General features: G+C 47.2%; 1 protein-coding gene across 11 annotated transcripts in view; it reads left to right on the top strand.

Moving 5' to 3' along the window:
• The window catches only part of LOC117974479 (uncharacterized), a 50390-nt gene that overhangs the window by 25148 nt on the left and 9797 nt on the right, over positions 1-15445 (top strand). For 2 of the 11 annotated variants that reach the window (XR_008619858.1, XR_008619854.1), the window contains one exon: positions 5428-8607. The exons of 8 other annotated variants lie outside the window; for them this stretch is intronic. The gene's annotated coding sequence lies outside the window, so the exon portion shown is untranslated. Of the gene's footprint in view, positions 1-5397; positions 8608-15445 lie in introns of those variants that run through there. One more of the 11 variants, XR_008619855.1, reaches the window with a different exon arrangement.

The following is a 15445-nucleotide window of genomic DNA, read 5'->3' as shown; positions in this document are numbered from 1 at the left end:
TGGGTAGGTGTGTGGATGAGTGGGTGGATGAGTGGAGGGGCGGATTTACCCCTACCATTCACTCTCACTCTACAGCATGATGTTGTGTTCATAAGGAAAGAGACCAGCAACTCTTAAATGAGAAGTTACAAGTCTTCCATATCAGGTGAATCCCAAATGTTAAAGCAATTTTCCCAGATTATCAACTGATACAAATATGAAATCAGATCACAAACTCTCCTTAAAATAACTTTTAAAAAAAAGAATACACTACAGGTATTGTTAACCAAGTTGTCATTCATGTGAAAATATTTTTTGGCTGAAAGATCATGGTGCATGTAAAAGTATCATTACCTTAGGTTCACTATTTTAGACACGACTATTTTTAATAAAGGTTGATAAACATTCTTACGGTGATGGGAAAATTTGTTCAGTCATATGTACATTTTGGTTAAACCTCTCTTAATCTATCGGCTAAGATTTCCAAGTGCAGAATGACTGAGCTCAGCCTGAGGAGAGGTGAGGGTACTTTCAGTGGAAATGCACAGAAAAACTGTTTTTGAAGGAAGATTTTGAGGACAGAATTCCAACAATAATGTTGAATATATGAAAGGTCTAAATTTATTTAGCACAAATAGAATTGTACACATTAAAAAATTTGCATTTTTCAAGATAATTTTCAGACTTTGCAAACAACTATATTGTAAAAGTGAGTAACACCAAATCAGACTAATGAAGAGATGTAATTGGGCTACATAGATGGAGATTTCCAATACACAAGAGAGGAAGGGGGAAGGTTGGTGATAGACCACTCTTTTCTATGTCTTTCACTATTTTCCATATTTCTTTCTTTAAATACACTGCACAGGAGTATAGAAAAAAGTGAAAATATAGGTTGACAAACAGGAGTTCATTATTTAGAAGAAACATAAGATTTAAACTCTGGTAGGTCATTACCATCAATGTAGTTTGTATGCCCAGGAGACCTAACATGTAGGGATTTGAAGTGATACATTTTGTGAGCTTTTGTAGCAATCTATAAAAATAGAATTTCAGAGTTTATAAACATTTAAAGTTGAACGAAACAGGGATTTAACTATTATTATTAAAGATGGGATCTAATTCCCAAGTGGAACTTAGAAACACAAACCGTTGGCAACTCCAGCGTTGTGCAGGTGACTTCCGTGCAGTGGGGAATGCATAAACTGGGCGACGCTCGGGAAACTGCACTGTTCCTGCAGTGGGTGTTGTGCTGTAGATGTGGGAATCTGCACTGTTCCTGCAGTGGGTGCTGCACTGTAGATGTGGGAATCTGTTCCTGCAGTGGGTGCTGTGCTGTAGATGTGGGAATCTGTGCTGTTCCTGCAGTGGGTGCTGCACTGTAAATGTGGGAATCTGTGCTGTTCCTGCAGTGGGTGCTGTGCCGTAGATGTGGGAATCTGCACTGTCCCTCAGTGGGTGCTGTGCTGTAGATGTGGGAATCTGCACTGTTCCTGCAGTGGGTGCTGCACTGTAGATGTGGGAATCTGCACTGTCCCTCAGTGGGTGCTGTGCTGTAGATGAGGGAATCTGCGCTGTTCCTGCAGTGGGTGCTGTGCTGTAGATGAGGGAATCTGCACTGTTCCTGCAGTGGGTGCTGTACTGTACATGTGGGAATCTGTTCCTGCAGTGGGTGCTGTACTGTAGATGTGGGAATCTGTGCTGTTCCTGCAGTGGGTGCTGTACTGTAGATGTGGGAATGTGCGCTGTTCCTGCAGTGGGTGCTGTGCTGTAGATGTGGGAATCTGCGCTGTTCCTGCAGTGGGTGCTGTGCTGTAGATGTGGGAATCTGCACTGTTCCTGCAGTGGGTGCTGTACTGTAGATGTGGGAATCTGCGCTGTTCCTGCAGTGGGTGCTGTGCTGTAGATGTGGGAATGTGCGCTGTTCCTGCAGTGGGTGCTGTGCTGTAGATGTGGGAATCTGCACTGTTCCTGCAGTGGGTGCTGTGCTGTAGATGTGGGAATCTGTGCTGTTCCTGCAGTGTGTGCTGCACTGTAGATGTGGGAATCTGTGCTGTTCCTGCAGTGGGTGCTGTGCTGTAGATGTGGGAATCTGTTCCTGCAGTGGGTGCTGTGCTGTAGATGTGGGAATCTGCACTGTTCCTGCAGTGGGTGCTGTACCGTAGATGTGGGAATCTGCACTGTTCCTGCAGTGGGTGCTGCACTGTAGATGTGGGAATCTGCACTGTTCCTGCAGTGGGTGCTGTACTGTAGATGTGGGAATCTGCATTGTTCCTGCAGTGGGTGCTGCACTGTAGATGTTGGAATCTGCACTGTTCCTGCAGTGGGTGCTGTGCTGTAGATGTGGGAATCTGCACTGTTCCTGCAGTGGGTGCTGTGCTGTAGATGTGGGAATCTGTGCTGTTCCTGCAGTGGGTGCTGTGCTGTAGATGTGGGAATCTGTTCCTGCAGTGGATGCTGTGCTGTAGATGTGGGAATCTGCACTGTTCCTGCAGTGGATGCTGTGCTGTAGATGTGGGAATCTGTGCTGTTCCTGCAGTGTGTGCTGCACTGTAGATGTGGGAATCTGCGCTGTTCCTGCAGTGGGTGCTGCACTGTAGATGTGGGAATCTGCACTGTTCCTGCAGTGGGTGCTGTACTGTAGATGTGGGAATCTGTGCTGTTCCTGCAGTGGGTGCTGTTCTGTAGATGTGGGAATCTGTGCTGTTCCTGCAGTGGGTGCTGTGCTGTAGATGTGGGAATCTGCGCTGTTCCTGCAGTGGGTGCTGTGCTGTAGATGTGGGAATCTGCGCTGTTCCTGCAGTGGGTGCTGTACTGTAGATGTGGGAATCTGCGCTGTTCCTGCAGTGGGTGCTGCACTGCAGATGTGGGAATCTGCACTGTTCCTGCAGTGGGTGCCGTGCTGTAGATGTGGGAATCTGTGCTGTCCCTGCAGTGGGTGCTGTACTGTAGATGTGGGAATCTGTGCTGTTCCTGCAGTGGGTGCTGTTCTGTAGATGTGGGAATCTGCACTGTTCCTGCAGTGGGTGCCGTGCTGTATATGTGGGAATCTGTGCTGTCCCTGCAGTGGGTGCCGTACTGTAGATGTGGGAATCTGTGCTGTGCCTGCAGTGGGTGCCGTACTGTATATGTGGGAATCTGTGCTGTCCCTGCAGTGGGTGCCGTACTGTAGATGTGGGAATCTGTGCTGTGCCTGCAGTGGGTGCTGTACTGTAGATGTGGGCATCTGCGCTGTTCCTGCAGTGGGTGCTGTGCTGTAGATGTGGGCATCTGCGCTGTTCCTGCAGTGGGTGCTGTACTGTAGATGTGGGAATCTGTGCTGTTCCTGCAGTCGGTGCTGTGCTGTAGATGTGGGAATCTGCGCTGTTCCTGCAGTGGGTGCCTTTTTGTAGATGTGGGAATCTGTGCTGTTCCTGCAGTGGGTGCTGTGCTGTAGATGTGGGAATCTGCGCTGTTCCTGCAGTGGGTGCTGTACTGTAGTTGTGGGAATCTGCGCTGTTCCTGCAGTGGGTGCTGTACTGTAGATGTGGGAATCTGTGCTGTTCCTGCAGTGGGTGCTGTGCTGTAGATGTGGGAATCTGCGCTGTTCCTGCAGTGGGTGCCTTGTTGTAGATGTGGGAATCTGTGCTGTTCCTGCAGTGGGTGCTGTGCTGTAGATGTGGGAATCTGTGCTGTTCCTGCAGTGGGTGCTGTGCTGTAGATGTGGGAATCTGCGCTGTCCCTGCAGTGGGTGCTGTACTGTAGATGTGGGAATCTGCGCTGTTCCTGCAGTGGGTGCTGCACTGTAGATGTGGGAATCTGTGCTGTTCCTGCAGTGGGTGCTGTGCTGTAGGTGTGGGAATCTGCGCTGTCCCTGCAGTGGGTGCTGTGCTGTAGATGTGGGAATCTGCGCTGTTCCTGCAGTGGGTGCCTTTTTGTAGATGTGGGAATCTGTGCTGTTCCTGCAGTGGGTGCTGTGCTGTAGATGTGGGAATCTGCGCTGTTCCTGCAGTGGGTGCTGTACTGTAGTTGTGGGAATCTGCGCTGTTCCTGCAGTGGGTGCTGTACTGTAGTTGTGGGAATCTGCGCTGTTCCTGCAGTGGGTGCTGTACTGTAGATGTGGGAATCTGTGCTGTTCCTGCAGTGGATGCTGTGCTGTAGATGTGGGAATCTGCGCTGTTCCTGCAGTGAGTGCCTTGTTGTAGATGTGGGAATCTGTGCTGTTCCTGCAGTGGGTGCTGTGCTGTAGATGTGGGAATCTGTGCTGTTCCTGCCGTGGGTGCTGTGCTGTAGATGTGGGAATCTGCGCTGTCCCTGCAGTGGGTGCTGTACTGTAGATGTGGGAATCTGTGCTGTTCCTGCAGTGGGTGCTGCACTGTAGATGTGGGAATCTGTGCTGTTTCTGCAGTGGGTGCTGTGCTGTAGGTGTGGGAATCTGCGCTGTTCCTGCAGTGGGTGCTGCACCGTAGATGTGGGAATCGGTGCTGTTTCTGCAGTGGGTGCTGTGCTGTAGGTGTGGGAATCTGCGCTGTTCCTGCAGTGGGTGCTGCACTGTAGATGTGGGAATCTGTGCTGTTCCTGCAGTGGGTGCCGTGCTGTAGATGTGGGAATCTGCACTGTTCCTGCACTGGGTGCCGTGCTGTAGATGTGGGAATCTGCGCTGTTCCTGCACTGGGTGCCGTGCTGTAGATGTGGGAATCTGTGCTGTTCCTGCAGTGGGTGCTGTACTGTAGATGTGGAAATCTGCGCTGTTCCTGCAGTGGGTGCTGTACTGTAGTTGTGGGAATCTGTGCTGTTCCTGCAGTGGGTGCTGTGCTGTAGATGTGGGAATCTGTGCTGTTCCTGCAGTGGGTGCTGTACTGTAGATGTGGGAATCTGCACTGTTCCTGCAGTGGGTGCTGTACTGTAGATGTGGGAATCTGCGCTGTTCCTGCAGTGGGTGCTGCGCTGTAGATGTGGGAATCTGCGCTGTTCCTGCAGTGGGTGCTGCGCTGTAGATGTGGGAATCTGCGCTGTTCCTGCAGTGAGTGCTGCGCTGTAGATGTGGGAATCTCCACTGTTCCTGCAGTGAGTGCTGTACTGTAGATGTGGGAATCTGTGCTGTTCCTGCAGTGGGTGCTGTACTGTAGATGTGGGAATCTGTGCTGTTCCTGCAGTGGGTGCTGTACTGTAGATGTGGGAATCTGCACTGTTTCTGCAGTGGGTGCTGAGCTGTAGATGTGGGAATCTGCGCTGTTCCTACAGTGGGTGGTGTGCTGTAGATGCCTCCGTCCCTGGGATGTGGGGTGTGAACTGCAGGTGCAGATGGCCCATGGATAGAGGGACCAGACTCCATTATCTGAAAATCTCCAAAAGAAAGAAAAAGATGTTTACATTCCCAAACTTCAGAAACCATTTTGGTTGGTGGCATCATTTCTCAGTCGATTTTGTATCCGGCAGAACCAGATTGAAATTCATCCCATCTCTCAGCCAGATCCTCCTGCTTCAGATTAAGCGGAGCTGGGAAAGGAGGATCCGTGTCCAGCCCTCCCCAGGAGAGCAGTGTCACCATCATTTCGAAGAGCCTCCATGTCTCTCATGGTTTGAGGTTTGGAAACGAGAACCACAGAAGCCTGCAGCCGCTGCCTGACAGGGCGTGGGAGACCACAGCCAAATCTCAGAGGAGTTTCTGGAGGGAAGACTCATTCTGAAGAATAAGAGAGAGAAGACCCAAGAACCGTGTCTTCTGAGGAGATGAGAGAGGAGATCATGAGCACCAGGTGGTTGTCGAAGCTTTAGGAGGTTTGAAGAGAAAGGGTGCTTGGATGGGGAACTAGTATGGGATATTAGGATTATTTTCCTTTCACCTTCTTCCTATTCACGTTCACTCACAAGGGCCAGAACCAGAGGGCTAAGAGAGTGGCAGCAAACTGGCTAACTGCTTGCCTGCCCTCTGGTTGCTCAGCTGAGCTATGGTGTCCTGCTTCCTGACTGTGAGATCATTTATACCGTTCAGAAAACCTGGGGGTCCTATAGGGATGTGGTGGTACAAGAGCTGGGACTTATCACCAGAAACCTCCAAACAAGCCCAGCTCCATCTCTGTGTGCTCTTGGCCATGCCCCAACAGTGCTGAGCAACCGTTTCCTCATTTATTATTATTATTATTATTATTATTATTATTATTTGTTTTTTGAGACGGAGTTTTCGCTCTCGTCACCCAGGCTGGAGTGCAGTAGCGCAATCTCGGCTCACTGCAACCTCCGCCTCCCGGGTTCAACTGATTCTCCTGCCTCAGCCTCCTGAGTAGCTGGAACTACAGGCATGTGCCACCACATCCAGCTAACTTTTGTATTTTTAGTAGAGATAGGGTTTCGCCATGTTGGCCAGGCTGGTCTGAAACTCCTGACCTCAGGTGATCCACCTGCCTCGGCCTCCCAAAGTGCTGGGATCACAGGAGTGAGCCACTGTGCCCAGCTCATTTCCTCATTTATAAACGGGGGTGTCTGCCTGCTCTTCTCATAGGATTTTTGTGAGAATCAAATAAGGCAAAAACACTTAGTAAATTTTGCAGCTCTGCGGAAAGTATGGACTTAACACGAAGCTCTGTGATTATTATTTCTTAGACACATATATTCACAAATGCTGGTTGATACTGTCCTCCTTGTGTCTGTTGCCTCCGTATGTGATGTTTGAGCCTTTAGCCATGAGAGGAAAATGAGTAAGACCAGAGATTTGTGGACAAGCCCATCACCCTGGGGGGCACACCAGACTCCAGCCAAAGGTGGGATAAAAGCCCTTTGCAAAAATGATGATGATGACAATAAGGTGTCTAAGTTACAAAGCATGACTGCACATTCCTCTTCACTGTGAGGACCAAATATTCATTTTATACATGGCTATGTTCCATGTGTAACTATATATATAGCAAAACATGATTGACAGTAAGGAGGTTACTATATCCAAAAGACTCCTAGCCTCACACCTATTCAGCTATGGACTCCTGTGATCAAACATTTGCAGCAAGAAATGTTCTTAAATCTGTAACATTAAAATAGTTGCTTGAGTAACTTCAGAGGCTCAACTAATCATTCAATTGCTATCGATCACCCTACTAGCTCCAATACTTACACCTGGTGCAGACTGGCCCTTGGAAGAAGCTCTTAACTGAAAATAGCAACGAAGAGACACAGCTCAATTGCACTTTCTAACTAGATTTCTATAAAAAACCATTTAACTAGTAGCTAAACATCACTGTGTAGTTTTCGAAAATTCAATCTAGCCAGCGAGCGCAAGTAGTTTTACAGGCTTAGGAAACCAAGTGCTACTTTGCCTCTCAGAACGGCTTGTTTTTGTCGTTTATATTGCTGTGGTTTTAATATCAAATTACTTGATTTTTGAACGTCACAATACTCTGGTTTTTATATGAATAAAAGTAATGAAAGAGAAATCTATTAAATCAGATCTCACCTTACAAAATATTTGTATTTCCGAGAAGTTTCAGGTCAAACATGTTCTACTTTAAACAAACTGGGCCAGATTTACTGTTCCAGGGAATTTGCATTGAATCATTCAAAGAAACAGTCATTACCCACTTCTCATTTATTCCCTATGAAACGGTGTCCTTTAACAATTTTTAAATTGCAGTCACAAGCCTTATTTTGTCCTTTTTTGGTAAAGTATTTTGCTCCAGGGTTTTTCTATACAGAGAGAAAACAAGTTGAATTAGAGAATTGTGTAAGAAAACATTTATTCCTCTTGCTGAAGCTTAATTTTTAAACACTGAGTCTGTGGGAAGTGAAAACTGTTTTATCTGAGCAACTGTGAAAGCACAATAATCTTAAACTGAAATTTGGGCTGGAGCATCTCGGAGATGGAGGACCACACCTACCTCATCATTTCTTCCAGGACTCTCCTTGGTTTCTACGAAAATGACCAGACATCCATGCTCATGACAGAGCAGAAACCACGGCAAAGTGAGCTGAGTCACCGACTCCATTAACTACTCTCCAGATTGTTACTTACTCACAGGGAAAAAAAAAAAAAAAATCAGGGAGAACAAATCTTTGCAAACTGCCCTAATCCCAGGCTTGTGTCAAGCAAATATATTGTGAAATGTGTTCTTTCTTAAAGTAAGAATAGATTTACAGCACATGATTGGGGTGAAATACTGAAAAAATACAATTTAACCTCATAAAGGGAAAGCAGTAAAAAGCTTAGAGGTCTTCATTCACCAACGCAGCAGCTCAGAGGCATGCAACCCGACAGAGGAAATTGAATCTAATATTCACTTTCTCCCGTGCCTGACTTCCTTCTAGCCTCTGTATTATTCATTCCATCTTTTTAAGAATGGAAACAGCACAGGCCTGTATGTTTCCTGCTAGGAAAATGCTTACTGGACGGATACAAATGTTGGCTCTGTTTTACTACTAAAAACACTACTTATATTAAAAATATTTTTTAAAATACAGAAAAGGAAGGAAGAAAGAACGGGAGGGAGAGAGGGAGGAATGGGAGGAAGGAAGGAACGTATTTGATGGGAAAAAATCCCGTTTTCCCACTTGACGTTTTAAAAGGTGATTCAAATAAATATAAATCTTAATAAATATTTTTATTTTATTTTTTTTTACAAAATCTGTGACTCAATTTCTTCTTTTTTTTTTTTTTTTTTTTTCGAGTTGGAGTCTCACTCTGTAGCCCAAGCTGCAGTGCAGTGGTGCGATCTTGGCTCACTGCAACTTTCGCCTCTGGGGCTCAAGCGACTTTCCTGCCTCAGCCTCCCAAGTAGCTGGGACTACAGGTGCGTGCCACCACACCCAGTTCATTGTTTTGTATTTTTAGTAGAGAGGGGATTTCATCATGTTACCCTGGGTGGTCTCGAACTCCTGAGCTCAGGCAATCCACCCACCTCAGCCTCCCAAAGTACTGTGATTACAGGTGTGAGCCACCACACCCGGCCTCTTCTTATTTTTACAGGAAAAAAAATCCAGATGTGGGAGCCTCTGTCTATGTTGCTTGGAATATATTGCAGTACAGTAGTGGCTATGATAACCTTTTAATAGATTTTTACACCATGATCGAGCCCGTACACACACACGGAAAAGTTTAGGAGACCATGCATCATTATGTGCATTGCATTGAAATATTTTCTCTTCCAGTTCCTCCTTCTTTTCTTCTTCCTCAGTGCTTGCTTGTAGAGGCTCAGTACATTAATTTCATGAGCCAAATGGGTCCTAATCCAAAATTTGAAAAACACTGCCTAAGAGAATGACGCTGCAGCTACTGTAGCCTGTTAACCAGCAAGAAGGTCCCGGGCCCCTGACATGAAGGTCTGGTGTAATCTTGACTGGACCAGGAATACTTAGTTCATGTGGGGAAGGGACAGGAAATGAAAGCTTTGGTAACTTCAGAAGCTCAACCCATCATTGAATTGCTACTGACCCAGGAATGGATCTTTATTGAGGTTGTCAGTTGGTTGCTAGACTCCCTGGAAAGGCTCAAGGTAGAAATGAACTGTTTCAAACCAAGCAAGGCTGAAAAATAGGCCTTTAAAATCCAGACAACATGGGTTCTGAGACAGCTAGTGTCTGCGTGGCTTTTCCCGGCCCCCATGTCCACCCTATCTGATGTTGACAATCCCGCAGTTTCACTGCCACCATCATCGGCAACTCTTTGCCTTGTTTGCATGAAGTTTGGAAATTAGTCCTTACTTTACTTCAGAAAAACCACATCAGTGCATGGAGATGGCTCGTCTTGCACTGAGGCTCTCATGAGCCTTACTGCCTGCGAATACTCTGACTCCAGAAGCGGTTCTCCATCCGTAATGGAAAGTCAACATAGAGGCCAGGGGAGGCGAGGCAGGGCTGGAGCCATGGACCTCACCTTTGAGGACCAAGAATGTCTTTCAGTGAGGAGAGGGGCCCACTCCCACAGCCTGCCTGCCAAATCGCAGAACTCTGTAGGACACAGGTGTGAACATGAGAGTACTTTTCTAAACTCTTGACTGCTGTGCTCCCCCTTTTGATCAAGGGTCAAAAGAAAAACAATTTGCTATGTTTTGCATCTTCTATGACTGGGCAAAGTACATGGAGGTTGACACGAACAGTGTCGCGTTTAGGTCCCTGAGAACTGAGACCAGAACAAACAAAGGCTTTTAGCTTTCGTGAGAGCCCTATCCAGTGTTCATTTTAATAACAGCGATCTCAGAAGTAAACTGTCACTTTATAAAAGCGATTGTCCATCATTCGGTTACCTGGGGCTCATCCAGACCCAAAGGCGTTGGGACGGCCAAAGCCAGAAGCACCCCCCGGTCCTGTGTGGTCACCATGGCTGGGGCCAAAAAAAAAAGGTCATCAGCTTCTATTTCTCATCTAGGCATCGGTCTTCTGCATTTTATTTATTGAATTTACTAGACATCCAAATGAACAATAAAACTCTCTTTTACATTTGAAAGGTCAAATCAAGATTAAGTGAGTTAGAGGAGCATTAAAGAATATCCCTGCAACTGCTCACGAAGTACTGGTGTTGTTTAGGGTTTGTTCTCTGTGCATGGAGACTCAGCTGGTCATGCAGGAAACTTTGTATATTCTTAAATCAATGCATTCATTAAAAATAATGAAGCTATTATCTATTTCCATCATGCTCTGATTGTACTTTACAGTATTACATTGCCACTCCTAATTTCTCTTGTCTTAGGGCTTTAATATGTGAGCCTCTCCTCTGAGGGTAAAACCTCCAGCAGAGGAGGGAGATGGCTTTGCTGTCTCTCACTCCCCCAGTGTATAGCACTGGGCTGTCCACAGACCAGCTTCCAGGATATGTTCAGTGGGTTTATAAATGTCTTCAAAAGGAAGAGGTTGTATATTCCTAACTCCTTCACAAACTATTTGAATCTCTTCATCCGATATCACATAAATTTCTAGAACCTAAATAAAATGAATGCTCAAGGAAATAGTAGCTCTCAGTGCTTGCTTTCTGGGGAACATCAGCTTTTATGAATGAATGCACCTCAAAAACCAAAACTCCAGCACAGAAATGGCCTCTGCAAGCTCAAGACTGTTAGATGCCAGTCCACCGAGGTTGAAATATTGGCAAACATTAACGGCAATATTAATTTAGCAATAAGAATAGAAGAAAGCCAATCAGCCAGTTCACTATGCCAGGCCCTTCATTTCCACTCATTATGCTGAGGAGCTGTCAGAGCCCGGGACCAAGGGGCTGTGGATGTCCAGCCATCTTCTCCTCTTGCCCTTAGCGTTTCCTCATAACTCACTCCCAGGAAGCCAGCGCACATTTATTTACCAGGCTCCTTGGGACACCATATGCAGTCACTCCTGGACTCCTGTTCATGGCAACAAGAAGGGCCCCAGCAAATCAGAAAGCTGCTCACCCACGCTGCACGGGGCTTGCTGGTGTCCCAAGTTCCTCTCTTGAGGCTCCGCGGTTCTCATGTTGGGGCTGACCCTCTCACACTCGCCATCCCTGGGGCCAGGCCCCAGCTTCCTCCATTCAAGCATCAACTCCAGGTAGGCGAAGGACACCCGGCTCCCAGCAATCCTGGTGCTGCGATATTTAGTCCCTCACTTCTCCTTGGCCTTGATCATTGCCTTGGCCACCCTGTACGTTGGGTGACCCCATCTGTCTAACACAATCTCGCCAGTGCCTTCTGATTAGATCTCAGCTTCCTCACATGACTTGGGGCTCCAGGGTTTGGGAGGGACTGGGCTTTCCCTTGGTTTTCACATTACACAGTGACTGATGAGAAATTCCCTGCTCCAGTCTAAGAATCCCAGTCCCAATGCCCATGGGAGGAGGGAGGAGCATAGCCCCATCACTCAGTGGGCTACTACTAGTGAGTAAGGCATTTAGTCATAGACAGTGCCTTTAAAGACTGAATGTTAGGGTTTGAAGGAGCCAGTCAACCCATGGGAACACCTGTCCCCTGAAACAAGGAGGGGAACACGTTTGTAAACAGGTTTTCAGCACCCATTCCAGTTGAACATGGGAACACCTGGTATATCCGAGGCTGGCTCTATAACACCTGGTACATCTGAGGCTGGCTCTGTAGCACCCAACACTACCAAACTAAAAGTCCATCTTCTTCAAAGGAGCAGGGATAAGAATTAGGTCAGCTCGTGCAAAAGCTTTGCAAAGCTCAGTGATTGCGAATGACCATGTTCTGAGCATCAGCACACAAGACAAAAAGGTTTAGAAGACATTCTGGTGTCTCTACGTCCTTAGAGACCAGCACTCCATCAGGATTCTTTTGGGGGAAGATTTTATCATGGAAGTTGGGGAGCACATTATTGACTTGACAGCAGATTAAGACTATTAAGAAAATGTGCTAAAATAAACAAATTTGTGCCCTGCAGTAATGGTGAAATTGCCGGTAATCACTAAGTAAAAACCACTGAAGAACAGGACAGAAGCCAATGACCACCTCACCTCCACCGAGTGCCCTGTGGGTAATGACCTACCCAAAACCAAGAGAGGGAACAGCTTTGATTGATGGACACAAAAGGAAGTCACAACAAATATGTGTGAATATAAAACCTAGAAAGATCTTTCTTTCTTAGACAAAGAAAGATGATTAACCCGGGAGCCCTGTCCTGTGTGTTATTTGAAGAGGCTTTTGTTAAATCCCCAAGGCAGCTTTGTGGACTCCTCAGCACACCACACTTAGGAGATAGGAGAGCGGGGTGGTGAGGAGCTGTGTGATCTCCTGGGAATCCCTCCTTCTTGGGCTGGGATCCCCTCATTCGCCAAAGGGGGATGCCACAACCTTACAACCTGAGAGGGGCTTCAGGGCACCCTCTGGCTTTTACCTGTGAGAAAGGATATTGTACGTTTTCAAAGGCCAGAACTTCTCCTACTCCAAAAGCTCTCTCGCATGAAAAAGTGTGAAAATTTACACAACCAACAACAAGGGATAGCACATTTAATCCACACAAGGTGGGGTGTGGCCCGGGCCCAAAGTGCCATTCAGCATCAGATCTGGAGCATGTTTCGGGACGGACCCATGGCTGGCACCCATCATGCCAGGGAAACGTAAGCCGCTGAAGCTAAAGTGTTGTGGGTCCAAGTATCAAGATGTTTGGCATTGTGAGAACAAAAACATTGATAATTGGGATGTACGTTTCCGTTTTCTTTCAAAATATTATCAGTGGGCACAGGTGTACTCTATGACCTTAAGAAATTATCTAATTTCCTAACTTTCATTTTCATATATTTCCTTCTTAGCTTACTAACTTTAAAAGATGCCCATTCTCTCTGTGAATCACTGTAACCTGTAGGCAACTTAGGAATTTTTTCAGCTTCTTGAGACTCTGGGGCCACCATGGATAAAACCATTTGCACTTTTATTGATTCACATAATGGCATTGGGAGGGGAAACAGGGAATACCTGTGAAGTCACAGAATTATTTAACCTGTGCTCCTGGTATGACTGTATTAAACATAATAGTAATACGTATGTATTTTCAAAACCTTAAGATAATGCTCTCTGCTGTTTGCTATTTATTATTATTATTTTTTGAGACGGAGTCTCACTCTGTCACCAGGCTGGAGTACAGTGGTGCGATCTCACTGCAACCTCTGCCTCCCAGGTTCAAGTGATTCCCCCGCCTCAGCCTCCTGAGCAGCTGGGATTACAGGAGCGCCAGCACGCCCGGCTCATTTGTTTGCCATTTTAAAGCTTACCACATTCACTTATTTTTCACTGATGTTTATACTTAGCGATGAGGAAGAAAGCTCAGGTGACTTGGCTTCCTCAGGGGAAGGTCTTCACGGAAGGTTTCCAGAAGACACCTGTCGGTGAGATGCCAGCTGCTCAAGACCCTGCAGAAAGCCCTGTCCCCAAACCCCCTGGAGTGCCCAGTGCTGGTGGGAAGGTCACGGGGGCGTGTTTTCCCAGAGAGACAATAACTTGAGACTCACTGTTGAAGTCACCCGTACCCACCCCATTAGAATGCAGAACCCCCCCGCCCCCACCCCCTACCCCGGCAGCTCTTTCTGCTCAGGGTAAGGCTGAAACTGATGGGCAGACAGCCAGGAAGTGTTCTGAGCTTTGGGTTCAAAAATGAGATTCAGGGCATGCGATGGCGTCCAGGTGGCAAAGGACCCCTCCCACACGCCCGGGTCACTCCTAGCATCGTGCTGGCAGCACCGACCCACCAGCCCCTCCTCCTCCTCAATCTCCCCGCCTTGGCCTGCCTCTCTCCATCTCATACACAACACACAAACCACACATACACACCCCACACACACGCAGACACAGACACACCCCCACACACACAGACCCACACACTCACATGGCACACATGCACACACACAATTCATACACACCACACACATACACAGACACAGAGATGCACACATTTATACATACACACCCCCACACACACCCTCACACACACCCCACACATCACACCCTCACACATACACACACACCACACACGCAAACACATACATAGACACACGCACACACACCACACACACCACATATGCACACACACATTCACACAGACACACACAATCACACACCACACAGACACACACACTTCACACACACACTCATACCACACATACCACACACAGTGTATATGCGCACACACACACACTGCTGCACACACCACACACATACCACATATGCACACACACACACCCATTCACAGAGACACATACACACAGACACACACGCACCACACAGACACATACACACCATGCACAAACACACAACACATACATATACTACAAAGACACACTCACACAGACACACCACACACACAGTACACATGCACATTACACACATAAACACACACCACACATAGAACACACAGTGACACATCACATACAGACACACCACACATGTACACAGACACACATTCACACACACAGACACACACACTGCAGGTGTCCTTCACACTAAGCCTCCCTGTGTTCACTGAATGTCGGGTGGGAGGAATGCATCGAGCAGGGAGAGGGTCCCTTGACGAGGGTGGCTCTGGGTTGTGTCGCGCCCAACACCTGCAGGTCTCTCCCTTTCTTTCCTCTTCCAAGGTAACCAGCGTGTTGTTTTGTCTCTTTCCCCTACACGGCCAGACATGGCTTGCAAAGCAGGGGCTGTTCCATGAACCCCTGACTCTTCCTCACACTGATCTGTGTGTGTGCATCTGCACATGTGTGTGAATGTGTGTCGCATGTGTACACTGTTGTGTGTACACGGGCGCTTGTACGTGTGCCTGTGTGCGTGCATGCATGTGAGCCTGTGTACCAAGTCTCCCGTGCAGATGCCTGAGGTTAGTGGCTGAGTACGCGGAACTTGGAGCTCTTACAAGTACTTTGAATATGAAAAGACAAATTCGTGCAACAGAGGAGCATGAGTCCTTTGCAGCTCCCTAACCGTCCATTTCACGTCAATGCTGATGTTCGTGACTGTGCGGTGCATTGACAGCATGACAGAGTCGGTGCCTCCCTGCACTGTGGTCCCGCAAGCGCGATTTTATTCAGCGT

Source organism: Pan paniscus, chromosome 8, assembly GCF_029289425.2.
Source record: "Pan paniscus chromosome 8, NHGRI_mPanPan1-v2.0_pri, whole genome shotgun sequence".
NCBI classification, from domain to species: Eukaryota; Metazoa; Chordata; class Mammalia; order Primates; family Hominidae; genus Pan; species Pan paniscus.
This window is presented reverse-complemented; position numbering and strand designations above follow the sequence as displayed.